Source organism: Plecotus auritus (genome assembly GCF_963455305.1).
Source record: "Plecotus auritus genome assembly, chromosome: 3".
Lineage (NCBI taxonomy): Eukaryota > Metazoa > Chordata > Mammalia > Chiroptera > Vespertilionidae > Plecotus > Plecotus auritus.
In genome coordinates, this window is record NC_137772.1 from 41,306,784 (window position 1) to 41,327,323 (window position 20,540).

The window sequence follows — 20,540 nt, forward strand, 5'->3', positions numbered from 1 at the left end:
CGGCTGTTATAGGGTCAAGTCACAAAGGGCTGCATGGATCAGAGTGAGAACCTTGGTGTTTGCACTGAGCGAGTTGGGAACCAGTGGAGGGTTTTGATCAGAGGAGAGAAGCACTCTGACTTGGGTTTAAGCAGGGTCACTCTGGCTCAGTGGGAATATTTTCAAGTGTAAAAAAGCATAGATAGAAGGACGAGGCTATTGCAAAAATCAGGTGAGATATAATGGTGGCTTGGATCAGCATAGTGGCAGGAGTTGGTGAATAGTGGTCAAATTCGGGATGTATTTTGGAGTCAGAGTCAAAAATAAGTTTGCTGGAAAACCAAATTATGGTATGAACAAAAGAAAAAATGAAATCAATAAAAATAAATTAAAAAAGAAAAGATGACAAAGATGCTCTCTGTGACCTACTTCTAGCCATGCTCCTCCAAGCCCTCAAGACTCCAACCTTGGGCTCTGTCCTTGTCCATTTAGTCAAGTTTTAGCCAGACACCTACTGGATCTGATCAAAGTCCTCATCCCCTATCCTTGATATCTGTTATGGACTAAATGTTGGTATTCCTCCCAATATTCATATGTTGAAATCTAATCCCAAAGGGATGGTATTAGGAGATGGAGCCTTTAGAATATTATGAAGATGTGAAGGTGGACCTTCATGAATGGGATTCATGACTTTATAAGCATCATGAGTTTGCTTCCTCTCTCTCTCTTGCCTCTTTCCACCATGTGAGGATACAAGAAGTTGGCAATCTGCAACCCCAAAGAGGGTTCTCAGCAATAACCGATCATGATACCACCCTGATCCCAGACTTCCAGCCTCCAGGACTGTCAGAAATAAATTTCAGTTGTTTGTAAGCCTCCCAGTCTATGGTACTTTGCTATAGTAACCTGAACTAAGACAATATCTTATCACCCTGGCCTGACTTGAGCAAGAACCCAGTTGAGTTAGTCTAGCATGAATTCCCCTAGCCTGGATGTTTCTTCTTGTAATTTTCTATCCACTGACATCCCACCCTGCTGGTTGGCTATAAATTCCACTCACATGAGACCCTTTCCTGCCACATCAGGATGTTTCCCCTATGGCAAACCCCACTGTAGCAGTCCCCCTGAATAATCTGCTTTACCATCTTTTAAAAATGTCTGCATAATTTTTTGCTTTTTTCTTTGTTTGCTTTTTGTTGTTGACATTCTTTGGTTAATCTCTTCCCATGCCCAACCCTCTCTGAGATCTGTCATTTTGTGCCATAAATCCGTGTCTCTGGGCCTATTTTGTCTTTTATTTTATTTTTTTAATATATTTTTATTGATTTCAGAGAGGAAGGGACAGGGAGAGAGAGACAGAAACATCAATGATGAGAGAGAATCATTGATAGGCTGCCTCCTGCACACCCCCTACTGGGGATCAAGCCCGCAACCCGGGCATGTGCCCTTGACCAGAATCGAACCTGGGACCCTTCAGTCCACAGGTCGACACTCTATCCACTGACCCAAACTGGCTAGGGCCCTATTTTGTCTTTCAATACATGGCTTTTATTGCATCTTTAAGATATCACAAATAAGTCTGAGGAATCATCTGGCATTTTGCTATTTCTGTAGCTGGACAACTTAGATCTGATTCATCAGCCTGCTGAACTGTTCCCTTTGCAGAAACATAGATACCACCCAAAAACTTTCTGATATCCTTGTTTTTAACTGTTGTGACTTGTTGAATCAAAGCAGTGGAGTTTGATACAAGTTCAATGTCATTTTCTTCAAGAATTAACTCATCTTTCTGGGCTTGATATACTGAACAAGCAACCCCTGACCTCATTCGAACCCTGCGGATTTATTTTTCACCCAAGAAATTTTTTATTTCAACAAGAGAACCATTCTTCTGAACAACAACGCTAATGGGGAAGTGAACATACTCAGACCTCATTTTGTAACGGAAGCCCAGGGTAACACCCTTGGTCACGCTCTGTATATAACTGCAGGTAGTACCAATGGTAGCCAGTTCCTTTTTATTTCACAGCCATTTGTCAACCTGGAGCCTCTTCTTTTTCTTTCCAAGGAGACTGAGTTTTACACTGACATGATTTAAGTCCCTCTGCAGGGTACCTCTGAGGCCCTTCACAATAACTGACCCTTTAGAGTGTTGTCGACATTTTCTGGAATGTCGACAGTCTGATTGCTGAAAATTGTCTTCGTCCTTGCAATAGATGTGGCAAATAGAGAATGTCTCAGAAATGTCTTTTCTTTAACAAGAATAACACCATTTGAACGACTGAATGACAGAATTTGCCATTAATGGCAGGAATAACTGGTTATTGAAGAGCAGGTTGGGAAATAACAAGCTATGTTCAAAACATGTTAAATTTGAGATGCCTATTCCACACCTCCGGGAGATGGAAAGTGTGCAGTCATAGAGAAGGGTCTGCAAGTTATAGGAGGCAATAGTGCTAGAGATTAAGATTCAGGAGTTCCCAGGGATTAAATAGGGAGAGTTTTGATGACACAAACGTGGATGCACTCATCAAGGCAATCAGTAGAGAGAGAAAGGAAAAGGTGCCACTTTTCTATTGGAGTTAAGCGGGTTGGAAGAGCCCAAACATTTGCACTCACATGAGACCTTCTCCTGCCACACCAGAAGCAGGGGATGCACCATAGTTGCCAGGAGGCCCTGGCTCTGAACACCTCTGGGGCGGAGAATTAGTAGGTAAGCATAGATTTCTGTTCAGGGGAGCTTTTGAACTCCTCCATTTGCCTATAGCATTGAGTTGGAATGAGATCAAAATATTATTTCTTGAAATAAGTAGAATGCATATTTTTCCATATAAAGCTATTGCCATGACAAAAGATTATTTTCCATAGAGAGGAAACATAGTTAGTAGTCCTCTTTGGGCTTTGTATCACTCTTTGCATTTTGAGAGTTTTCACAGACATAATATTATTAAAGCTTGATGCCCAACTGCTGATAAGAAAGCTGAGGTTCTGAATGGTCCACGCTGAGGTTCTAGAAGGCCATTATCACACAGATAATAAGTGGGATTCTCTCCATAGGATGTTCTCTTCTTTAGCTATTGATATAATGATACTGACCCAGACATCCATCCATAGGGCTGGCACCAAAAGTCATTTAGCCGGAAGTGCAGATGCATTCACACCCAGACATTCTGTTTCCTTAATGATTAAGGGGACGTGTTCTCTAGATAACTGTGGAGCCAGAGACACATACTGTGGCTACTGAACTAAGCAAAATTAACTGGCCTGTGGGAGGGTCAGAACGTGGCCTCTGCAGGGTGCACTGTCCAACTGAGCTAATCAGCCTGGGGAGCCTTCTAATTCTAATTAAATTGAGAGAGGGGGTATTTTTCTTGCTTGTTGTCCATTCCACGCAGAATGTAGAAACCATTTCACTGTGGGTCCTGTCGTCTCTGATTAGAGAGCATACTGGTTCTGTTTGAAACACAGCTTAGGGGTTTATTAGAACAGTAATGAAACAGAAGGGAGTCAAGCATGTCCAAAAGGGGAGGCAACTCAACAGGAACATTTCTGTGCAGACACAGAGACTTTATTCGGGACTGTGTTTTTCTTGTCTCTAGACTTAGAGCAAATGCTAATATGCAATCAGGAGTTTAGTTATTTTTCACACCCTCATATTAAGAAGCAGAGAATTCATAAATATTTACCAGGTTGTTGCATGGGACGTGTAATTTCTTCTCTCCCCATAAATTATAAAATGTGTTTACATTTTATTCATCACTAGGGGGGAATAAGAGTGGGAAGACACCCCTGGTAAATTCTAAGTCTCCTTCAGATCTCAGCTTACATGTGACCTCCCCAAAACTATTCTGAATCCCTAAATTGGGTTCTCTCTTTGTTACTTCTCCTAGCATCTTTCTTATTATTCCCAGCAATTATGTCACTGTTTCTATTTGGTAAACACTTTAAAGTCTATTTTCCTGACCACACTAAACTCCATGAGGATAGATACCATATCTGTATTGCTCTCCACTGCATTCCCAATATGTTGCAGACAGTTGATGCACAATAAATAGTTTTTGAGCCGTGGTCAGTGTGGTCAGTTGGTTGAGTACTATTCAGTGCACTGAGAGGTCACCAGTTCAATTCCCAGTCAGGGCACATGCCAGGTTTGCAGATTCGATCCCAGCTCGGTGTTTGTACAGGAGGCAATGGATCAATGTTTCTCTCCCCTTCCCTCTCTCTCTAAAATCAATAAAAATATATTTAAAATAATAAATAAATAGTTTTTGAAGGGAGGATGGAGGGAAATGGAAGCAAAAGAGAAGGAGAGAGAAGGAAGAAAGCATGGATATGCATGATGATAGAGCAAGGATCACAGGGTGAGGAAAATCAGACTCAAGTGGGGAGTAAATAATAAATAGAACACAGAGGACTTTTAGGGCACTGTAAATACTCTGTAAGATACTATAATAGTAGATATACCTTATTATACATTAGTCAAAACATATAGAATATTACCATCAAGAGTCCTAATAAAACTATAGAATTTGAGTGATAACAACGTGTCAATACATTCTTCTATAACAAACATAGCAGTCTGGTGGGAGATGTTGATAAAGGGGAAGGCTGTGTTGTGTGAGGACAGTGGGTATATGGGAACTCTCTATTTTTTCTCTCCATTTTTCTGTGAACCTAAAACTGCTCCAGAAAATAAAGCCCATTAAAAGAATGCACTCACCTTTCCAAAATATAAAGTATATGTTTCATAAGATTTATACAAATAAACATACACACTTCACATTTGTACACATGTATGTTTCCAGGTATACACAAAACATTTTACACATATATATGAAACAGGTATAAAATCTCCTTTGCAAAGGGTCTCCACTGGACAGGATTCATTTTGCTTCTTTGTTTTGGTTTTCTTTTGTTTACATTTTTGCCTCTGAAAACTGCAAACTCCAGGTCCAATGCTCTGATGGAATGGATACTTCGCCTGAAAAGCAATCTTTTATTTCAAAGCATGCCTATCTTTTAATATGTTGCCAATCACCTTACATATTTTCTATGTGTCTCTAAATCCATAGTTTATACCACCTTGCAATTAAATCTTCAGCAGATACAGTTCAACAACATCCAGGGGCAGGGAGGGATGCACTGACTCGGAGGCGATAAAAATTCACAGTAAAGCCACAGATGTAGCAGAGTGAGAATTACCACACCAGCAGGAACTGGAGATAAAAGAGGATTATACCTGATGAAAATGATGAAATGTAGTAATTGACTAGAAGTCACCGAAAATACCAGATGGATGTCACTGCTCTGTGCAATTCTAATGCACCTGTAGATTTTATTGAGCATCACTGGAGGTTCACTTTTAGTATTTTCTTGAGTGTAATTGAAGTTTATTGATATGCTATTATTGCCAAGTTTAGATGTGACCATAAAAAATACAGTTTGATATACTTGTGTCTCCATAAGAAATTTTGGGCTTTGATGCTTAAAATAGAAGTTCATAGTAATAATTGCTATAATATTTATTTCTCTTCCTCCATTAGACCTTCACATAGAATATGTGCAGTAACTGCTCCAGATAGCATTGAAATTGCAAGGATATTTGCAGACATGCAATTTTGGATACTACCAAGGGAGACCTACAAAGGGTTTTTATGTCGAAGGTAAAAGAAAACAAACTTATATGCTGAAATGAGTTGTCATAAGTGGTGCAGTTCTCTATTAGTTATCATAGATTTATTTCCCATTTAGTTTTCAACATAGGAAGGGGACCAAAATGACTGTCTGTCCGAGCTAGAATACTCATTCTGTAAGCACAGAAGCCTCAGATCGCAACCAAAGACTTTCCAGTATCCTGAGCAAAGGCCATTTCCCTGCACAGCAAGCATTTTAAATTAAGGTGGAAAGAAGGGGTGTGGATAAGATTGCTTCTCAAAGCAGCAAAAAAAACTCTTTGTGAGAATTCCAGGTACAGCTCGAATCTTATTGCTGACAGGTTAGTATATGAAACCGACAAGAAGCTGCTCTAAGGCCCAAGTCGAAGGGCCATGCAACTTGATTACGTTTTCAGAAGCTGAAAATCAAATTCCATTGTAGCCATTTAATTTTGAACTCTAGTGAGCCTCGTGGAGTAAAGCAATGCCAAGAAAGAAATGTGAGGCCTGGCCATCGGAACCAGAGACTTCTCAGAGGAAACAGAGGCAGGGGAAGTAAATCCAGGATGAAGGAGGCCCCTTTTGTTTCCCCCACCCCTCTCCTCTCTCCAACTCACAGACACACACTCCATCCCCCTAGGCACTCCCTATTGGTCCAGACCCAAACACACTTTTTGCCATGAGCTGCCAACTTCAATGTTGAGAGCAAGTGGCTCAAGTCAGGATGGTACCCTCAACCTATACTTCCAACCCTGGAGCAGTATTTCTCAGAGGGCATTGGTCCATGGACCACCTGTATGGATTTTTTTTAAAATTCAGAATTCTAGGCCCCACACCAGACCCACTGAGTCAGAATTTCAGGAATCTGCAGAATCTCTGCACTTTTAATAAGCTACCATGGAATCTCATTCACAGGAAAGTGTAAGTTTTGATTTACAGTTTACAAACACCTGCTTCTAGGCAGAAAAGGAAACAAAATAAAGAGAAGAGTGTGTACAACTTTAAAGAAGGAAAACTCTTCTAGACATATAGTGCCTAATCATATTTGGCAGAGAAGTAGGCTTTCCATGTGTCAAATTCATGCATAAGTAAATGAATGAAAAAGTCAAATGAATAAAAGATTCACTTCTTCTTGTAGTTACCAATGTATTTTCATTAACTGTATCAAATATATTGTACCATTCAGGGACAGAGGGAGTAAAATGGTATGCCCTACCAAAATGCACTTTTTCTAGCCGAAACCGGTTTGGCTCAGTGGATAGAGCGTCGGCCTGCGGACTCAAGGGTCCCAGGTTCGATTCCGGTCAAGGGCATGTACCTTGGTTGCGGGCACATCCCCAGTGGGGGGCGTGCAGGAGGCAGCTGATCGATGTTTCTCTCTCATCGATGTTTCTAGCTCTCTATCCCTCTCCCTTCCTCTCTGTATAAAAATCAATAAAATATATTTTTTAAAAAATGCACTTTTTCTAGAAATATTGTATAGAAATCCTAAATATATATTTAGAAACGAAGAAACATACTGGAAAAGCACAAAAGAAGAGTCATCCTGTTTGTAATAAGCTGCACTAACCACTGAAATGGTCTTCAATCACATCTTCGGTTCACAACATTAGTGCCAATTAATAGTATCAACTTCCCCTCCTAGTCAAGATAAGTCAGAATCCACTTTGGGTACTTGGAGCCAAGATTAATTATCCCCTAATGTGAGCAGCTATGGCATCAGCCTTTGGATAGCAAGCGGTTGGTTAAGAACTAGAATGGGGGGGGGGGGAGAAAAAAAAAGGAAAGTGAGCCCACCCTTTTCTTGAATGGGACTGACTCAAAAAAAAACTGCACCATGTCAGCAGTGTGGGATGCTTCTGATCCTGGTGGGTCATCCTCATGACCCCCACATACAGACAACAGGACCCACAGTCACAAAAATCAGAATCTTGGAGACCAAAATCCATATTTCTGGTCCTGACTGCATGGCTTTGCTAGTTTCCTGTCTCAAGAATTGTCAAAGAATGTAGAACATGATCATGATAAAATTATTTTTATAATCCTATATAATAAAAGCCTAATATGCTAAGTGTCCGGTCATCCAGTCGTCTGTTCAAACAATCAAAGCGTACTATGCTAATGATATGCTAAGGCCGCTCAACCGCTTGCTATGATGTGCACTGACCACCAGGGGGAAGACACTCCTACCAGTAGGTTAGCTTGCTGCTGGGGTCCAGCCAGGACTGAGTGAGACAGACTAGACATGCCCTGGAGCCCTCCTGCAGTCCCTCCTTGGCTGGCCAACCTCCCGATCATGCACCAGTGGGGTCCCTCAGCCTGGCCTGCACCCTCTCACAATCCAGGACCCTTGGGGGATGTCGAAGAGCCAGTTTCGGCCCGATCTCATGGGCCAGGCCAAGGGACCCCACTGGTGCACGAATTTGTGCACCGGGCCTCTAGTTATTTATAATTCTCTTCAGGACCAATGTGTTGCTTAAAGCATTTAAGCATTTATTTATTCAATGAGAGTTTATGGGACACCTGCTATTTTTCGTGGACTGGCATTTGCAAGTTTCCCCATTCATCCTTTCGGCAGTATTTATGGAGCACTCAGTGCCAGGCACCGTCATCTGTGCTGCACGTAATTTGGGGATTCAAAGGCATGGCTCTTGTACTTGTGGGGCTCACAGCCTGTGGGGGAAAGAGGCTTTCCTGCTTCTGATTTCCATGAGGAAACACTACCGCAAACACCCCTGGTCTCCTGCCCCACTACTAACCCCTCCTCACATAGGTGGAATGACTTACCTGGTAGGTTTGGTCCAAATTCTCCATTGTGTGGAGCTAAATTTTCAAACAGTGCAGGCAGAGAATGGTCGTATCTGCTCTCTTTCTTGGTCAAGTGTGGATACTGTGAAGACTTCCTCCCAAGAGGACTTCCCAAGGGCTAAACAGGGAAAAGAAAGGTGCATACCCATCTGAGTTCATGCATTAATCTACACCTTCCATTCCTACACCCTGGCCTCTATCAGTGACAGGATGATACTTCCATTTCCCCTTCTTGACTCTTTTCGTCTTATTTTCCAACTAATCTGAAATGTAGATGGATAAGAGAATGTTGTATACCAGGTTCCCTCAAAGATACCCACAGAGTCGTAATAGAGGAGACTAAAGGAGAAAAAAGTAAAGCAACACCTAATTATATATAGTTGACTCTTGAAAAACACAGGTTTGATCAGCACCAGTCCACTTATATGCTGCTTTTTCTTTTTTTTCAAAAAATACAGTCAGCCCTCTGGATTAGGGGTTTCACAGCAGTAGATTAAACCAACGGCAAATGGAAAACAGTATTTTCCCCATTCCCAACCACAGATTCCCAACCTCGGATTGAAAATACTGTTTTTCATCGGGATGAGTTGAATCTGTGGATGAAAAGGGCAGACTGTAGAGTCAAAAGTCATATGCGTAGCCCTTGGCGGGGTAGCTCAGTTTGTTACAGCATCTTCCTGATAGGCCACGTTTGCGGGTTTAATCCCTGGTCCAAGCACATACAAGAAGCAATCAATGAATGCACAAATAAGTGGAACAAGAAACGGATGTTTCTTCCTTTCTTGTTCTCTCTCTTTCACTCTGTCCCACTCTCTCTCCCTCTCTTTCTCTCTAAAATCAATCAATCTTTTTTTTTAAGTTATATGTAAAGTCCCACTTCCTAACCCCCAGGCTGTTCAAGGGCCAACTGTAGTCACAAATTGTATAAGGAAAGCCAGACATGAACTTTACATGGAAAGCAAATTGCACTATCTGCCCACTTTTGGTGGCCTAGGCATCTTTTGTGATGTCACTCAAGATTTATAATGATGGAGATGAGAGAATAACTCCAAGTTCCCGAATGAATCCTGGCATCATCTTATTTTATCCTGTTTCTTGGGTTAGACAGAAATTTGTTTTGATTATTCCCTGATAATTCATGTCATAATAGTAATCATTAAAACTTCACAGTTACAGCTTTTTCCTTCATCAGCTTTTAATTTCACAGCTTAAAAAACACATTTGCAGCTTTTGAGAATTGCAGGGAAATATGGTGCAAAAGCCATAAATATGCAACTTCATGTCAACAAATCGGGGTCCTGTAAAAGAGGGAGAAGAGAGCTTAAAGCTATGGACAAAGCAGAAACTAAAATTTAGGAGATTGCTGGGAGTCACAGATAAAAATCTGTGACCCTTCCTTCAAAATGTTGATCAGTGACCACTCAGTGCATGATGAGTATAATTCCAGAGCGCTCTCTGCACAAATCCTTTCATGAAGGGAAAAACGTTGTGTTGCTATAGTTCTCAGAAGCACCTTAGACTCAGTCTGAGAGGTCACAACCCTTTTCTGCTCCCTCCTAGTTTGTTCATTCTGAGCATCATATTGTGGTTACATTGTTATTATCCCTAGTGACTCGTTTGAAGAACATGTAATGTATTTAGAGCTCCCTTGGTTTAAAAAAAAAAAAAAAAAAAGAATCACTGAAGCCTCATCATCATGGCCCTGCTTTTCATGACCTTCCAAGGAAAATTCCTAGATGGAATCAATGAGCATGTCACACTAAAAAGAGGTAGAGGCAGAGACAAGGGCATGTGGTGTAGGTGTCATTAACTGTACTTACCAGTCCACAGTCAACTTCGTCCGCCTGGCCTGCTTCCACATGCAAATAAGCACACGCGCTCACACCAGGTTACCCTCCCCCAGGCCAAAGTTGATTGGATTGGGGTAGGCGAATGATCCCAGTTGGGCCAGGGTCCCAATTTGGAACTGAGGGAACCAAAAGGTGACAGACACAGAGACATGCTTTGAGGCTGGCTCGGTACTTGGGAGGTCTCAGTGTGTCTGCTTGCCCTGCAGACAGAGCAGCAGGGATGCCAGTCTGCCAAGAGAAAAGAATAAAGAACAAATAACAGAGAGAAACGGAGACCAAGAGGTGGGCAGAATATTCCCTGGGTTTTGGCCAAATTCCCAGTTCCTGTAATGGATGTTTTTAAATCCCAGCCCCAGCTCTGCCCTTAAGTTCTATGAAACATACCTACCTGTTGTTAAAAGAGAAACTGAGGCATATTACAATTTTAAGGGTTTATTTTGGCAGAACTCTATTAGAATCAGGTAGTGGGAAACCAAAATCGGGTAGAAGCATTCCATCAACAGGAGCTGGGAAGAGACTTTTATAGAGAAAAGGCAGAAGCAAACAAGAAATGATTGACTGGTGGGAGCTTAAAGCCTGGTTGGCTGTGATGAACTGTCCTTAGGTTTCAGGTTAGTAACCTTGAGGCATTTCAAGCTTAATCTTGGTTTTCTTAAGTAGCTACTAAGGGACTACAGCCACCTCAGCTTAATGACCTCCTTGTTTAATTAACTTAACACCGGCTCTTAAAATTAATTCCTTCTTTTTAACTTAAGTTAGTTTTGTTCCTTGAAACCAAGAGGCCAATATAATGCAGAGCTGCTATAAAAGATCCCTGGGATTTAATTGTAGCAAAAGTCATAATGAACAATAAAACCTTGCAGATGTACATGAGAGGCCACTCCCGCTGTGAATTTTCTTGGACATATGAACAGTGCATGCTTACTACTCATTTTATATCACAGACATTCTCTAGCCCCAACGTGAATGCCCTGGAGCTCCTCCTGGAGACTGAGACTGGTTGTCACTGGCTTAGATGCGCCCAGGGTCTTCTGTTGCCATTAAATAATGGACTGGAACAGTGCAACAGGTAAAAAAACAAGAAGCCCAGGAGTGTCCAGCCCAGAGCATCAAAACACAATGCCAATCGTCTCCATCAATCACAAGTGGCTCCACTTAACAGCCTTTTAGAAGAAAAGAAGAAAGAAAAAAAAAAGAGGGGAAAAGAGCATTCTTGTTGCTTCTTTGAAAAGTGGGGAAATAATTGTTTGTATAACGCAGCTTCTGCCTTGAATACTGATCGGCCCACAATGTAGAATGGAGATGGAAATAACTAGCACCAACAAACAACTAATGCCAAAGTGTCTCAAGAAACCCAGGGTTTCCTTTCTGATTTATTTAAAAGGCTCACAGATTGCAAGCAGCCTTTTTCTTTCTCATTTCCAAAGCCGGGGTTTGTCGTGCGTGTCCCATGCCACCGGGACTGACTGGGTCTCCAGTGCCCTCCATTAAGCGTGCATAAAGCAGAGGTGCCCAGAGCTTGCCCAGAGCACGGGAGCCAGCTGCCAGAGTCCTGGAATGCAGGCCACTGCGGGCCACAGAGCGAAGAAAGCCCAGGATCAGGCATCTCCAAAGCTTTGATTTGCAAGAACAGCTTGACACCCATAGCAACGTGGCTAACGTGAAAAACACCAGATAAAAACATTCCATTTAATTAAAAGCCCACAGTTCAATAGTAGTATATAATTATTACAAGTGCATTTTATGGCTGTCTGCATTCATTTGGGGTACATAAATTAATATGCAAATTGCTAGCTCCTCTCGTGTTCTTAAGAAGTTCCCCTATCAATCTTTTCTCCAACATGTCAATTGCATAAAGCATGGCTTTTTAAATGCAAAACAAAATGCACATTTATGGTCCTTCTGAAATCTCCCTGTGCTGGCAAGCTTTGTTTTAGATGAAGAGTGTTTAATTAACAGAGCTCACCTCTCTCTGAGGGCCTTTGGACCACAGAGAGGAGGCCAAGGCACTCTATGGTCTTCTGGGTAGTCAGGATTAGAGACAATTTTTCTCATCTGAAGGACCACCTATAAGGTATTTGTGATTCTCCATCGAGCCCATCAAGAACTTTATTATGGGAAAATATTGTTCTGATTTACAAATATGCAAATTCTCAAACCCTAGACAGATGAACCTAATATTATTCACTGGGAGATTCTATAATGAATTTCTTGAAAGATGGTCTGTAGGTAGTTAGAAAATACTTTACACACAGGCAGCAGACCCTAAGAAGTGATGTGGGCTAAGAACAAGATGTGCCCAACTGACCTCATTTCCTTCTTTGAGAGAGTTGCTAAATTGGCTTAAAAGGAGACTTTCATGAATATAATGTAACTCATTGTCATTAAGGCCTTTGGGGAAATCTTTCGTGACTTCCTAGTACATGAACCACCTGTTTAAACAACCACACCCAAAGTTTAATTAGAGTCCCAGGGACTCCAAGGTATGACTTGTAGGTAAACTCTGACTCCATACTTTGTTCTATTCCATCAATATCTCTAGTGGCCTGAATAAAGTAAACAAAACCTGAATATCTCACCCCTATATGTGCCTCTTTGACATAGAATTACTTTGAGCTGAAGACAACAAACGCAGAAAAAGTTTCCTGTCTTCCTCCCATTTGCTAAAAACAGGACATGAATTTGGAAAAGCATCCCCCTGCCCTTTCTATCAGGAGGACAAAGATTAATCCCTGGAGACAACATTAGGCCCTCATCAGCCTGGAGATGGCACCAGAGGAATCCACATAACAAACTTCCCACTAGCCGTGCTCCATTTGTTTCCCATGTATTTGCTGCCCCTAGGGACACACGGTCCTTTTCTTTGTTCTTGTCACTTCCCTAAAAATGTGTTTTTCCTCTGCTAAGATGCTATGCAGACTCAAGTTCTAATCAAACCTTTGAGCCTTTGAGTTACCCATCCCTGGGTGCTCCCATGTGTTACGTGCATGGCATACATGTTAACAAACCTCTGCTCCTTTTTCTCTTGCTATCCTATCTCATGTCAGTCTAATTTAAAGGGTCCCAGCTGGAGAACCTAAGACAGAGGAAGAGATTTTTCCTCCTTTACAAAAGTCAGATAAAATATGCTTGAATAATATATAAATGTTTCAGTGCTGGAAGGGACAACTAATACACTCTTTGTCAGAATTAAAACTCCTGAAATAAAAACATCTCAAGTGACTGAGCCTATCCAAAGAAAAAAATTAACTTTCCAAGGACAAAAATGACAACAGTTCATTAAAAAAAATACTACAGTTTGGTTGCTGAAGAATCCAATAGTGCCTGTAAGTTTGACATGAACGCCTAAGTAATGATAACAGATTTCATTAAAATGAGAATTATAGACTATAAGCTAAATGAGGAAGAGGACTTTGTCTTATACACTGCCAATGCTAAGAACAGTGCCAAGCACATAGTAGGTACTCAATAAATATTAATTGGATGAGTAGCAAAACATACTACATCTTAGAAGTTATAAATGGAATTTGCATTGATTGTAGAAAGTTTGGAAAGCACAGAAAAGCACAACAAAGAAATCTAAATTACCCTTAGTCCTGAGATAATCTCTATTAATATTTCAGCATATTTCCTTCAAGTCTTTTCCCTATGCACTTTTCACATGGTCTAAATCAGGGGTCCTCAAACTTTTTAAACAGGGGGCCAGTTCACTGTCCCTCAGACCGTTGGAGGGCCGGACTATAGTTTAAAAAAAAACTATGAACAAATTCCTATGCGCACTGTGGGCCCGGGACGAGTCGGCTGCTAAGCAGGACAGGCAGCGGCACCCGGCGGGCCAGATAAATGTCCTCGGCAGGCTGAATGTGGCCCGTGGGCTGTAGTTTGAGGACCCCTGGTCTAAATAAACAATTTTGTATTATAATTTATTCCCATTATAAAAAATATTTTCTCTATCATTAAAATCATCATAAATTCCATTTACACAGTTATTGTCTAATTAATAAAAGAAGGAAACCATTAGACTGAGGTAGCTCTAATGCCTAGGTGACCTATATAAGCAAAACTCAGTCTTTCAGTGCTTCAAGGTTTCAAAATCAAAATGCTCAGGATAACCAGTCACAAATAGCCAACTAGGTTAAGAGATAGTCAGTCAATAATTTCCTTGCTTTGCTTCCACCTTTTCTCTATAAAAGTCTTTCCCCAAGCTACTGTTGGTGGCGCTCTCCTAACCATTTCTGGTTTGGTACTGTCTGATTCAAATCTACTTTTGATTAAATAAACTTTTTAAAAGTTTAATATACCCCAGATTATCTTTTAACACTGTATTTAGCAGTCCACTTTGTGGATGCACCACCATATACTTTTGGCTATTAAGACTGTTTCAAAATGTTTTATATATTTAAGTGATGCTGCAAGAAGTATCTCTATGTACAAAGCTTTTCCTACATGTCAGAATGAATAAGAACTTGTGCTGCCCCAGCATGGCCAAGGGTGAACCTGAGGAAGGGTGGTGAAGGACTGAAGAAAAAACAGACAAGAGAATACAGCTGGGGCTTGGTAGATCTCTTGTGCCTGGATGAGGACACAAAAGACCCAGCCTGCAAGCCAATGCTTTATTTTATAGTCTGGTTAAAACAAGGGTAGATTAACATGTATACAAATGTTCTTGTGTTGGCAACACTTGCTGCACCTTCCATAGCCCATTAGCTACTTAGGAAGGAATTAGGGAGGACTACAAGTTTAGGCTTAATTATACTAGGAGAGTTCTGCCCACCAGGCTGGGACTTGTTTGTGGCCTGAGGCTTGACCCTAGAGCTGCTCCCTACAGAACTGTCTTATAGCTGTAGATATCCAAAAGTAAAATGAGTTCCCTTATGAAAACTGCCAAGAAGGCAACTCTGCCTCTTAAAATGCAATGCCTGCCAGGGAAGTGACAGAGAAGACAGTTAATTTTAGTGAAGCATGAGCTTTGGAGTCATTGGTTCCTGTCCAATTTTCAGCTCTGCTGCATACCAGCTCTAAAACAATCTGGGCAAGTTTTCTTACAGCCAAGACGCAGTTTTCTGTTCTATAAAATGGGAGTAATAAGATGGACTTTGCTGGGTTGTTGTGAGGGAAAAAGGGAAATATTGCCTTCAGTGCCTGGGATTGAGAAGGCTAAAAGGCTAATTCCAATGTAACCCTGATGTTTTGGGGGAGGGCCAGCAATCTGAATCTGTGCCAGTAACCTAATGTACATTCTTGATAACCTATAATTATGTCACTACCCCTTTCTTCACAATCTGGTCTTGCAAAACTTGTTTATCTAAAGTACTACTCCCATTTTAGAGAGACCATAAACCATGAACAATACACAACCCCCGGAGGGGGTTATCAGAACTGGCACCAGGCCAGGCCCTTAGATATGGTCTCAAGGCCCTACCCCAACAACCTAAGGGGATAAAAGAAGAGCTTTCACCATATTGGTTTGCTCAGACTTTGGAGGCAATTCCTCTGAGACTGCCAGCATTATAAAACTGTGTAACTCCATTTCTCTAAGCATCACTTGGGTTTCTTTGGTCTTCTACAACAGAGTAATAGCTTAGGACATGGTGACTGTTGTAATTGCTATTTCTACTGTTCTTATGACATGAGTTTCAGGTGCATGTTTTTTGTTTTGTTTATTATTTTTGACAGGCTTGACCATACAAAGGTAAGTGACATAAATACTGGTTGAGGTTGTGCAAGCAGGACAAGTTCCATAATCTACAAGGCCCAGTACAAAATGAAAATGCAGGCCCCTTTGTTACAATGATGAAGATTTTTCAAGAGAGCAACAGCAGAGTGCAGGACCCTTCTAAGCATGGGGGCCCTGTGTGATCATTCAGACTGCACCCACATGAAGCTGGCCCTGCATCTGTATACACAGCCTACACTGTGCACGCAGCATCCCTGATGGGACCTGTACTCTGGGAGGTTGCATGACAAAGGAGGAACCTCAGCAACTCCACCTCATCATGTCATTGTAAACATGAATGGAATAGCTTCAAGAGGCTGTTAACAAAGTTTTGTAAACTTCGCTCCCTGGAACACATAACCAGTCACTGTTGGCCAGAAAGTTCTGCCAAGTCATCTGAACAACCAGAAAGGCTTGAGAACAAGCTCATGTTTTGGAGGGCATGACCAAAGGGCCAGCTTTGACTCATTGCATTCAAAAACTTCTAAATTTTTCTCACACTGTGACTCTTCTAACAGTCTCCCACTGCCTTCCATGGTATAGTGTTCTATCTTCATCTTAACATTTTCCAGAAGATTCCAAAGCATCATTAGCAATTTATACCAGTAGCTAATAATTTCATTTAATCAAAAAAACTAATGGGGCTCTCCTCCTTTCTCTAGAATCTAAACCAATATTGCTGTTGTTTATGTAAACTGGAGTAGAGGAAAATGACTACCACTTTATCCTTCTGAGTTGTTGGCTAAACCTCCCTATAATAAAAGACAGGTTAACAAGAGAAAAACGAACAGATGTTCATTAACATGTATGCTTCAGGAAAACTGACTGACTACCTGAGATGGCCCAAGACATCACTTTAAATGCGGTCTTCAGCTAAAGACAAAAGAAAGGGGAGTGGGAAATGGAGTTACGGGAGGTCACCAGAAAAGCACAGTAAACAAAGGTGTGGTTGTTCACAAAGATTTACATCTAAAACCTTCTCCATTGATAATATTCTCTTGTGATTTGGAGCCATCCTTCTCTTCCTGGAACAGAGAGGTATACACCCTTACACTAGAAGATTTCCTTTAGAAACATAAACTTCTCTTGCTAAAGGGTAACTTCTACACTCTTTTTAGAGCTCCTCCTATATCTATTCTTTCTCAAAAATAATCAGCTTAAAATGATCCTTATGCCAGAGACCCATATTTTGGAGTGACATATTCTGCTATTTTTAGAACAATCAGTGCTTACTAACATCCAGTAGTAATGCCAATTGCTAGCATTTCTATCCCCTTCTATATTCCAAAATATATATATTTTACAATATCCTTGTACTTTCTTCTCCAAAAATTTTATTTTCCAAATCTTTCCTGTATTCAGTGTTTCTTTCTAAAGAGACTACCTATAAATAGTGCTTCACCCACCAAATAGTTAAGTTAAATACTGGGTACATTATTCCATGAAGGTTCCACCTCCCCTGCCCAATCTTATTTCACATTCCCTCTCCTAACCTGGGTCTTAATATAGCTATCCCTATGTGATGAGCTGAATAATGGTCCCCAAAGATGTCCACATCCTAATCCCTGGAAACTTTGAATATTACCTCATATGGCAAAAGGGACTATGCAAATGTGATTAAATTGAGAATCTTGATATGGGGGTTATCCTGGATTATGCAGATGGGCCCTAACTGTAATCAGACGGGTCCTTTAAGAGGGAGGCAAGACTGTCACAAGAGGAAGGGGAGATGTGACAACAGAACAGAGGAGCAGTGTGTGGAGGGTCATGCATCAAGGGATGTAACCGGCCTCCAGAAGCTGGGAAAGGTCAGGAAACAGATTCTCCTCCAGAGCCTAACCTTGAGTTTCACCTAGTGTGACTGATTTTGGATTTCTGGCCTCCAGAACTGTAAGAGAGTATTTTGTGTTTCTTTATAACATTAAGTTTGCAGTAATTTTTCAACATATATAGTTTTTATTTCAGAGAGGAAGGGAGAGGGAGAGAGATAGAAACATCAATGATAAGAGAGAATCATTTATCAGCTGCCTCCTACAAGCCTCACACTGGGGATTGAGCCTGCAACCCGCATGTGCTCCAACAGGTAATTGAACTATGACCTCCTGGTTCATAGGTCGATGCTCAACCACCAAGCCACACTAGCCAGGCTAAGTTTGCAGTAATTTTTTTACAGCAGCAATTGGAACTGAATATTTCCTCTTTTGACTATCATTATCCTCCTTCTAGAAAATCTTTATTTAATTGCCTATCTCCTATTATCACATTCTCAAATATTACTGGTACTAATTTAAATAATTTTATTGTAATGTTTTTAAAACATGAAAATAAACATTTATTGTGGGTTTGATTCTTTGACTTTGAGCAAGATGGATCATCATTGAAGCTTTCACTATTACCTCTATTTTTATTTTTCCTTCCTAGCACTAAACTAAAATGTAACCCTGATCCATTTTATTGATGTGTCAGTCATAGCACATCTAAAAACAAAACACTGGGAGCTTTTATGATCTTATTTAAAGAAAAAGAATGTTGTATTTAATACCATGATTTTTGCTAATAAATTATTGCAAAGAAGTATGTACACATTCAAGATCAGGGCAACATTAATCAATAATTTATTGGTTCTTCCATGTTTAGCAGTTACATGTCATGGATTACTTAATCTAACCTCCACATTTTTATTTTTGAACTACTATGAATCATTTTTTCATCCAGTATCTTAGCACATTTTTTTATTTATGTTTTAGCACAAATATGATGGTAGACAGAAAAGCAAATGCAGGCCTGAAATTTCTGGACAAATACCTAGTTAAATAATAGTCATGCAGGACACCAAGCTTACTATCAAATTAAGAGGAGTGAAAATATAAAGATCATCAAGTTTAATAAAACTCATGAACCCTGAAGAATGTAACCATAAGCCCCAAGGGCCAGAAATGCCATTCTGGAAGATTTTAATCTAGCCCTTCTTTTCTCAGATCTTTTTCTTTCTTGTCTACGTCAGTTGTAATTATTTAGTTCCTATGAATTTCCTTTCCTTCCGTAAGGTGGCCCAATCTGTTCTACTTCTCTCTCTTGTCTAATTGCCAATCCCACAGATATTAATCTCCCACCTAGCAATCCTTCCCTCTTTACCTCTGGTGGAGCCCATGCCACCTACATGAGCTGCGGTGTATAATAAGCCAAGGGTACCTACTAGGTAACTACAAGAGGCACCATTCCAATTTTCTCTCTCTGCAAATGCATTAATGATACTTCCTTTTTTCACAGTGTTCCTTCCACTTGGGTTGCTTACAGGGTATTTAAATGACTTTAACATCACATTATCAGCTAATCATGTTGTTCTCAATAGACTGTCCCTTTGAAACGTTTTCACAGTCATGACAAAGAATGTCCGCTGGTCCTGCTTCATCAGACGGAGTACCTTCTGAGAGAATCCATGTCTGCGAACAGCAGTCTGTGCACATCCGCTCTGGGGCATCCGCCTCATTGCTCTCTATCCAGGTAGATGGTGCTCTATCTACTGTGTGAAGCAACTGGATGTGAGGCTGTGATCATTTTTACTCAATTAATATGATTGCTAATATAGTGGTTTCTGAAAAGAATTTTGAAATCGCCCAAATAGTACAAGAATACTGTTACACATTTTAGAATCAGAACAAAGCTACTCAATGCTAAATACTCAGAAGCAAAGTAAGTATTCAGTTTACTTCAGGTGGAGAAAACTCCAGACTGAATTAATGCATTGTACTTTGGGGATGGACCACATTATTGTTCCCAACTCTTTACCCCTCCCTGTGTTCTCACACTTTGTCTTATGACTCTGCAGTTCCTTCTACTGGAGGCAAGTTTATTGCCCATCCCAGTAAAGTTAGGTTTAGCTATGGAATTTGTTTTGGCCAATGGAATGTGGGTGAAAGGCATAGTGTGCAAGTCCTGAGCCAAGGCCTTAGGAGGCTTTGCATGTGCCTGCTCACCCTCAGGAAGCTTCTGATGTCTACCTTGAGACAAATAATGCCCCAGCAAGTCCTCTTCTCCCGGAGACTGGGATGCATGAGACATGCCAAGCCCACCCACGCCCAGCTTAGATCATCCATGCACTATGTCGAGAAAGGAGAAGGAGTAGATGACAGCGAATGCTCACTCAGGCAATGCATATGGCTGCTGTCTCTTAAAAATCAAGACTGAGTCTTTCTGAGTTCAAGTTTCATAATGGTTTCATAAGATTCACAGTATTCATCTCTGATATGGTTCTGTTAAGCCATTATTACATGCTATAAACTGAATTTTTGTGGCCTCCAAATTTCTGTGTTTGAAGCTCTAGCCCCGATTATGATGGTATTTGGAGGAGATGCCTTCGGGAGGAGATTAGGTTTAGATGGAGTCATGAGGGTGGAGCCTCCTCAATGGAATTAATGCCTTTTTTAAAAAGAGGATGCACCCAGAAGAGGCCATGTAAGGACATAACCAGGAAGAGGGCCCTCACTGGGAATCTGATCATGCGGGCACCCCAATTTCAGCCTTCAAGCCTCC

General features: G+C 40.9%; 1 pseudogene across 1 annotated transcript in view; it reads right to left on the reverse strand.

Moving 5' to 3' along the window:
- Window positions 1-1,546: 1,546 nt before the first annotated feature.
- LOC308244027 (large ribosomal subunit protein uL6-like) overlaps window positions 1,547-20,540 on the reverse strand; it is a 135,912-nt pseudogene continuing 116,918 nt past the window's right edge. Inside the window, exons 2-3 of the transcript in view lie at window positions 8,421-8,559; window positions 1,547-2,231 (exon numbers count right to left, since the gene is read on the reverse strand). The product of the transcript in view is annotated as a large ribosomal subunit protein uL6-like (transcript). The remainder of the gene's footprint in view (window positions 2,232-8,420; window positions 8,560-20,540) is intronic.